This window comes from Crocodylus porosus, unplaced genomic scaffold (genome assembly GCF_001723895.1).
Source record: "Crocodylus porosus isolate Cpor-Errol unplaced genomic scaffold, CroPor_comp1, whole genome shotgun sequence".
Classification (NCBI taxonomy): domain Eukaryota; kingdom Metazoa; phylum Chordata; order Crocodylia; family Crocodylidae; genus Crocodylus; species Crocodylus porosus.
The window spans coordinates 16,186,971-16,195,660 of record NW_017728911.1 but is presented as its reverse complement, the minus strand read 5'-3'; the positions used below and the strand labels follow the sequence as shown (position 1 = coordinate 16,195,660).

The following is an 8,690-nucleotide window of genomic DNA, read 5'->3' as shown; positions in this document are numbered from 1 at the left end:
CCATGGCTGCCCTGCCTGCCAGGGCTGTGGCCCTTTCAAAGAAAAAAAAAAAAGCTAGAAAAGCCCTGGGGCTTGCCACTCCTGGTGCAGCCTCAGCACTTTGGGGGCTCATGCAGAGCCCACCATGTGGTGCGGGGCAGCGGGGATTGCCTCCTGCAGGCAGGAGCGGTGAGTCCCAGGGTTTCTTCAGGTTTTTATTTTCCTTAAAGGGCTGGAGTTGGCTCATGTGGGGCACCCATGGGGGGGCTGGGGGTGCAAGGGGGGTGGTTTAGAGGCTCGTGCAAAGCATCCCATGCAGTGGGGGGCAGCAGGGATCGCCCCCCGCCTGGCAACATCTGCTGAGCTGGAGCTTTTTTTCCCCCCAAGTGACGAGCTGGGGCAGGTGGGGCAGCCATTTTTGGGCTGGGAGAGGGGTGGCAAATGAGTCAGGCCTAGCTGATTTGGAGAGTCGGCTGAATCGAATCAGGACAGAGCTGAATCGCCAAATCGAATCACCGTCCCCTGAACTGGCCAAATCTGAAGCGAATACTAGCCGCTTTGCACAGGCCTCCTCTTCAGTTCTGGGGCCCCCTGCTTCAAGTAGTCACATGCTGCCACTTCTCTTAATTTCCCTTTGGCCTCTCCAGTATCATCCTTTCATAACTCTTGTCCAAGCAATCTTCTTTTTCTTCATGTAATGTGGCATGGATATCTATGCTTTCAACCTTTGAATTTTTTCTCCAGGGAAGACACCAGCTGGCCCTTGGTATAGATTAAATTGTCTTGGTCCTGTGGGAGGAACACAAACAAGGCACATCCCACACAAGTCACAACTGCTGACCTAGTCCCCATTTGTGCCGCCTTGGTTCCATGGAGAACACCTAAGCTGTAAAGAAAACATTCGCCACCACCACCCCCAACCAAAAGCAAACAAACAAACAAAACCCCCAAAAGAAAACTGCACCACAAGAACCCACATGTGAAACACCCATGCCCACACCTCGGCCCACCAAACACCCACACACCCACAGAGTCTCTTGCTCCCTCTGCAGACAAACTTCTCCTCTGTTTGCTGCCCTCTGCAGGGGCCTGCAATTTTATAAGGCTGCCTACCCTTACCTCCACTCTCAGTTAGCTAAACCAGCCCCACTCAGAGCAAACCCTGTCAGTCATTCTAGAGGGGGGAAGAAGAGGGGAGAAAAAAAACATGCATCACAGGAAAACATGCACAGGAAACTCATGCATGCACCAATCAGACACCCAAAGTCACCAGCTCAGAGAACTGCCACCTCAAGGCAGTCCCACTACTGAGCTGCTTATTTCAACTGCTCTGCTTACTGCTTCTCTTACTCAGCATTGCATAGGTTTTGTACCTTTGTGTTAAATAGGTGTTGTACAATTGTTAATTGTTAACTTGTAAAATATGTATATTTTTTAAGTTCAGTCTAGTTGAAGGATCTAACACAGATCAGTTTGTTTGTACAGTCCAGTACCTCTAGCTGAGGTTGTCCATCTTTGCTTGCCTGTCACTTTTTTTTATCTGAAGCAGCATGCTTACCCTGAGATATTTGTTTTCATACTGAGCTGCTTAAGCTAAATTAGTTGGGGGGTTTTTTTAAACGAGAGAAAGCTGGAACACGTAAAATCATCTTTTAAAAATTATATAATAATTGTAGTGACAGCTTAACCTCAATGAACCATCTTTTGAAGGTACTCCATGGTAATTTACTGTATTTCAGTTACGGAACTGTAATTACAACTGACAGGAAATGAAAGAGTAGTCTGTTTGGCACAACAATAACACAGTCTGGGAAACATCTCTAAAACTGGGTTGCTGTGGCTTAGAGATGGTTATAAATAGCCATTCTTTACTTGCATGGCATAGTCTTTCTGATAGCTAGTTTAATCTGATGTTCAAAAGTGAAACTTAATTCATTAAGTTTCTCTAAGGGTGACACCTGCTCCATCCTTCTAACTTCCAGTGATTTTTGTAATACTTTTAATAAAACATACTTGTTTATTATGGTTCTGACAAGAATTTTTATCCTTCTGATACTGCTACTCTTAATGATTGTGAAGCAACAAGAGAGAGAGGGCTCTTTCACTAAGATTAGCTGTGCTATTTGACAGAGAAATTATAACTTGTTTTGCAGGATGGTAGATTCTGTTGTAGTGGATCACTTGCATATCTTAAGTCCTGTAATCTTTTACATGATTTCAGAAAAAGGTTCTTTCTATAGATTTATAATATATGACAGGATATAGGAGATTTACGTCAAAGATTTCAGAAAAAGGTTCTTTCTATTGCATGTTTTCCACACTAAATTAGTGAATACTAGTATTTGATGTGTAGGAATATATAGGAATCAGTGTGCACAAAATTATCAGTTCTTTTTTTTGCATCCATAGCCTCATAGTCACGAAATTTAATACTGTTGCTCTAATGTAACCTACCCCTAAAAGGAAATGAACTTCTTCCTGAAAACTTGTAGAATCTTATACCAGTAGAAATATGTGCTGTTGAAGATGTCAGGTGGGTTGTCAGATACTGAGCTGTGCTCTAATGGTGTATTTCGGAGGTGTCATAACTCTGGCCTGTAGTGCTGCCCACGGGTTTCAGACTGTACCTGCACACTGCATGCAGCACATGCCCAACCAGCTCTGCACATAGACCAGAAGACTGGGTTGGGGGTAAGCTGCTACTGGTCCACAGGGCCAGTCTGCAAGCCCAATCTGGCCCATAGACTGGCCCCGCTGTACTCATTCAGCCCCTGGGGAGTGATGAGTTTGACACCCTTGGCTCTACATGAATCCACTTTAGATTGTTTTAGAAACATAGTCAATGCTATCTACTGGGTGAGCAGAGGCAGTTATTCGTCACATTTGTCACGTGTTCACATGCTCATGGATTTGTTTTTGGTTTTGTTACAAAGTTAATGGTATACTAAGTATAGTGATATTTTAGAAGTGTGATTTAAGGTTTTCACATTAAGTTCTTCACTTCCTTTGCTGTAATTATCTTTTTGACTGGCTTTAATATCCTTTCATTGTTTGGTTTTCATTTTGAGCTGATGATCTGATGATACAATATTTGCACTTTTGTATCACCTTTCTCTCCAAGGATAATAGTACTTTACAAATACTAATTTCAATGTTTTCCTCTAATGACTCAAATAAGATCCCTTCACTTTTAGAGTAGAGGGCCTAGCAACATAGTGCAGCAATTTAGGAAGATGGTAAAGAATTCATGTATTTTACTATTGGAATGACTGCATTGACTGTATCAGAAGGAAACAAAGTTATTTTGTAGGAATTTATTTAATGATCTTGGTAAGTCATTAGGCAAAGCCTGACAAAGGCTATACAAGTGAACAGATTTCTAAACATCCTGTGAAAATGCAGAGAGTGTAAGTTTATCGATACTCCTTCAAAATGTGTGTGTAAAAACAAACAAACAAGTAAAATCACTTTCTCATCTATCTCACCAGTGTTAATCTGTTCCTACTACATTTTATGTTGTTTAATGTCCAGAAAGTGTTTAATGTTTCTGATGGCAATCTTATTGATCTTTGAGATTGAATGTGTTAAACATCTGGAAATGATCTCATCTTTATGGTGATTTGTGTGAGATCTCTCTCTCTCTCAGGTATGAAATTGGCATGTTCTTCTCTCACAGTGATTTCAGAGGGTTGTGGTGTTTAAAAGTGATGCACAGAAAGTCCCTGAGACTAATATTGGTAATGATAGTCTCTGACAACTCCCCCTTTTTTGCTGTGATCTGTACTGTGAAGCAGTGAATCAAGGCAGATCAATTTTGGATCTGTAGAGAGCCTTTGTAATGAAAGTGAATATCATATCTTATCTGCACCTAACCTGACAATGTGAGGCTCCCTCATCAAAAATAAGGGGGGAAAGAATTACCGATAAGTCAGAAACCAGTTTTTAAAATTAAACCTTAGAAAAAAGGAGGTTTAAGCACTGTAAAGGATACTGGCAAAACAGAAACACTGAAGCTGAATCTTGATTCCTGAATAATAGGCTTCCCTTAACTATGAACTCGAACCTTAGAAAGCTTGCAAACCTTAGAAAGAAGGTGGGGCAGGATGCCACCTTTAGAAACTAACTCATTCAGATAGGCATAAGCTTTCATGGGCAGCCTAGGTCTTCAGATACTACTGGCTAGACTTGAAGAGAGCAGGAGTACTAAACAGAAAGAAATAAATTAATTCAAAGACAAAGGATAGGAAAAGGGGGAAGGGAAAGTGGCTTTGCTGAGAGAGTTGAAGGGATCAGAGAGGATAAACAAAGCAGTTAACCCTTTGAGGGACATAAGGGTTATTAAAGCTAGTCCAGGTAATGGATAAGAATCCAGAGCCTCTGTTGAGACCATGCTTAATACGATCCAGTCCGTGGATGATTTCTTGTTCTGCAGTTTTGCATTTAAATTGGTTTTTAAAGTTTTGTTGTTGCTGTTCACAGCAATGGAATACGAAGGGAGGTTAAGGTGTTCTGTCACAGGCTTGCTTGTCTTTCTTGAAAATGTTGAATTGGTGTCCATTCATTCTCGTCATTGAATAAGCTTTATGGCTGTGATGCACTTCTGCCCTTCCATTTCCAGTATCAATCTTGCTTCCACTCAGAACAGCAATTACTGCTCTCATCATCATGGCAACTCTTATCTTGAGATAGCTAAGGAGGGGAAGGTTTCCATGTCTAGGTCTTAAATTATACTCCCTCCTGTAGGTTCCTGCTGCTTCTATATTTTGTACTCAGCAGTAAGCCTGATCCTGCAAGCACTTGCTCTCCCTTTCCTTTCCTGTTATCATCTAAGGCTGGAGGTGCCATGTAAAAGCAGCAATTTTTACTAGTCTGGGGTTGTGAAGATCTTGATTTATATAAAAACAAAAGCAATTTTTAATGATCCCCTAGTAGGGACTTCAGTACTCAGAGTTGTTATCATTATCAGTAGCAAAGCAGTGGTCAGAGATTGGTGATTTCCTCAAGGAACTGAACAGCCTATGGTTACATAAAGCTGTAGAGGAGAATTCAACAATCTGTGAATTACTTACATAAAATGAATACAGGGTCAAGTGAAAGGTGATGTGCTACAATCCCAGGAAGTATTTTCTTGCCCATCAAAATGGTAACTTTTATTCAATGGGGTATATGAGCTGCTATTGAGAGAAATGTTTCTGCATATTCAATCACTGTATTATCATCCACTGTATGATGTATCTAAGTCATTATTTTGGCCATTTGGGAAGCTTTGCATATCGAGTGCCAGTATTCAGAATAGTGCCGATAGTCACAAACTGAAGATTTAACCTGAAATAGGCTGTAGTAAATCTAATTTGGTACTTGTTTGCAGTTTGGAGGAAGTTTTGTTTCTGGATCAAAAGGGTTAAGTGGTAGCACTGAATTAAAGAATGAGGAGTGGCACTCGCATTTTTATCTTATCACCTCTAAGATTTTTTTTCCCCTTTCTCACTTGTCCTTAACAACTGCAGCATTTGGGTAAGTTGCTCAGTATAGGTCTGAAAATGTAGTAGATGGACTGTTCTGTGTTACACAAAAACCTGTGTGATGACAGCATCATGCTTGTTTAAGTATCTAATTTAAAATGCTAATCAAATTGTGGAATATTAATCTTGGTGGCCTCCTTGATACATGAATGCACCTCAGAAAGCAGTCTTTTACTCTGCTTGATATGTGCTTGATGTCAGACAGTTTCTAAGCTAAATTGTCCTGTGAAGATATATTCACATTGGATTGTGACACCTCTTAACAAAATAAGGAGGGTGGAAGAGTTGCCATCTTTTCAGAAAATGAATGCCCCCTCTGACCTCTCCCTCCCCATCTTGTTAAGACCTGTCTTCTCTGTATTTGGTGGCGAAGGTGCTTTAACCATTGATAAGCCTATTCCCAAGAAGAAGGAGTTGCATATGCTGAGAAGCTTGCAGAAATCTAAGTAAAAATAAGACATGCATCTGTCATGGATCCTTTTGTTATGGACCCCTCCCCCTCTTGTAGTGGAAATTGCCTCAGGACTTTAAAAGCTTTATCTAGTCTCCTTCCTGTAGGATCCCCTTCAGCTAGCCTAGTGGGGCTTCTAGAGGGGCAAGCCTTTTGCTTTCAAGACTCTGGGTCTTCTTCAAGGAGAGGTGAGGGGAATGGAGAGTGGAGATTAGAGTGCCAGGTGTCTTAAATAACACAGCGGTGTCACACCTCTACTTCAACCTGAAAAATCATTATTGTGCTACCACAGTTCAGGCCAGCAGAGTGCTAAATGGCCTACACACACCCCAACATCAGCTCAGCTGTTTCCTTCTGTTCTCCCTGTCTTCCCTATCACTCCTGTTTTCTCCTTCTGCATAGTATCCTTTTCTTCTCCTGAGAGAGAATTCCGCATTAGTAACAAAGTAGAACAAAATGGTAGTACCCCTGCTCTCTGCAAATCCATTCAGTTCATAGCATCTAATGAAATGGGCTGTCAGCTGCAAAAGCTTAATGCTTTTCTGAATTAGAATAGTCTCTAAGGTGCCATCCTACCTTCTGCAAAGCTGTGTAGTTAACCAGGACTAACATTCGTCCAAGGAAGTGGAACATAATGTTATTAGGACAGGGGTGGGCTGGATGTGGCCTGCCAGGCCATTCTATCTGGCCCGTAGATCTCCTAAAAAACCTAGAAAATTAATATTTATCTGCCCCTGGCTTCCTGGCTTGCCAAAACTCAGTAAGCAGCCCTCCGCCTGAAATAATTGCCCGCCCCTGTATTAGAAGCTAATCCTAGAGCAGTCTCTTGGGCCTGCTGCTAGGTCTGGACTGTTACCTTCCCCTGGAGTGAATGATATTTAGATATTGTCCCCCCCGCCCCCCAGTATTTCTGTTTGGCAATCCTGATGCGATTAGTTTCAGTCAGCAGTACTACAGTTAAGCTGTTTTGTTATAGGCATATGTTCCAAAAATAAGTCAAATGCTTGTCACTTCAGATGTCTGCATGATAATGCTATCTGCCACATTCTTAAATCTTAATAGGGCATGTGTATGCTTATCTTAAGGTGACTTACAACAACAGGTTGTGGCTTATTCTGCTGGATTTACTAGAATCCAAGCCAAGGTTTTTTTCCCCATTCAGCATAAAGGAGAAGAAAGAGCCTCATTTTGCATTTGAGTACTGCCCTGGGCAGGCAGCTGCTGTGGCTCAGCTCTGACTCCAGCTTTGGTCCCAACCTGGGCCCAGATCCGGGTCTGGACCTGGGACTGCAGCCAGAGCTGTAGCCACAGCCTGGTTGGGGATTCTCCTGCAGCCTGACTGGGGCCAGGGGCAGGGCTGGAGCTGCCACCACTGCTGCTGCCTGACTGAGGCTGCTGGAGCTGCCACCAGTGTCGGGGTGCATCCGCTGTCTAGTCTAGGGGTTGACAACATCTTTTGGCTGGAGTGCCAAAAAAACCACAACATCTACCTTGGAAGGTGCCAGAGTGCTGGGAGCAGCCTGGGCTCTGTGGCTGGCGGCAGCTGCTTAGTTATGGGGCTGGTGGTGGTGCGCCAAGCAAAATGGCCTTGCGTGCCATGCTCGGCATGTGTGCCGGGGGTTGCTGACCCCTGGTCTAGTCTGTGTCTCTGCTGGAGCTGCAGCCAGAGCTTTTAAGAGGGTAAGTGGTGGCAGAAAGGAGGGAGGGGGTGAGGCATCTGGGTGACAAGTGGAGAAGGAGGGGCAAGGTGGTACAGGGGAGGTAGAGGCACAAGTGTCAAGCTACCTGCCGACACCCTAGTTCTTGCCCCCTCACTGCCTGGACCCTTGCCACTGCTTTTCCCACCTCTTGTCCCCTTACCTCTGCATTTTCTGTTGCAGCAGTTGGGGGATGAATTTAAGACGACCCTTCAATAATTAGATTCTATATGGGGTAGAGTATAACAAATTGTATACTTTTCCATACATAGAATCTAATTATTGAGGATTGTCTTAAATTCCAAGCTGTCTTGGATACGAATTGTAGTGAAATGTGAGAGGACAGGGCTGGAAGGAAAACTGTTCAGTTAGTTACAATGTAGGTTTAGAACATTTGTTAATATTTTACTAGGTCCTTTGCATCTACTTATGACCTTGACCAAACTTAATATAAACTAATCTGAGTATGTCATGATACACAGCTAAGAGGATAGTATGACGCCAGAATTACTGCTTGTTGAGAGGTTTATCCTATTCCTGCTTTTGCTTTTGTAATCATGTTAATGCACAGAATTAGGCCTTGTTTACATTTATGAATTTTTTTTTTTATAAGTTCCTTGCAACAAAGGTGTTGCATCCAGTTGCAAATGCACTTTACTTTAGGGCTTGGACCTTTTATTACATTTCCCAAAATCCAAATGTTTTGGCCAGATGAAATATGTTTGTTAAATTACCTTATCTAGAAGTGTATATTTTAAGCCCAATCACCAAAGGGATGATAGTTATTAATGGAGGAGAAAGCGACCTTAGTTACTTGGATACCCTCTTGAAAAGCAGTGACAATTCAGGACAGATGCAGAACATGCAACTAAATAAAAGAGAAACGTATCTCTAAGAGCTCTAATTAACAGCAAACCGGTTAATACAGTGTTGCCATCTCTCGTGATTTTTTTGCATTGTTCTTAAAGTCTATGCTTTGGGAATGTGAAAAGCTTAGCCCTTTCTTTTATACATATAAAAGAACTTTAGTGAAAGTTATGT

At 42.3% G+C, this 8,690-nt stretch overlaps 1 protein-coding gene across 2 annotated transcripts in view; it reads left to right on the top strand.

Moving 5' to 3' along the window:
• Positions 1-8,690, top strand: part of CGNL1 (cingulin like 1) — a 108,138-nt gene that overhangs the window by 28,715 nt on the left and 70,733 nt on the right. The gene's annotated exons all lie outside the window — the stretch shown is intronic.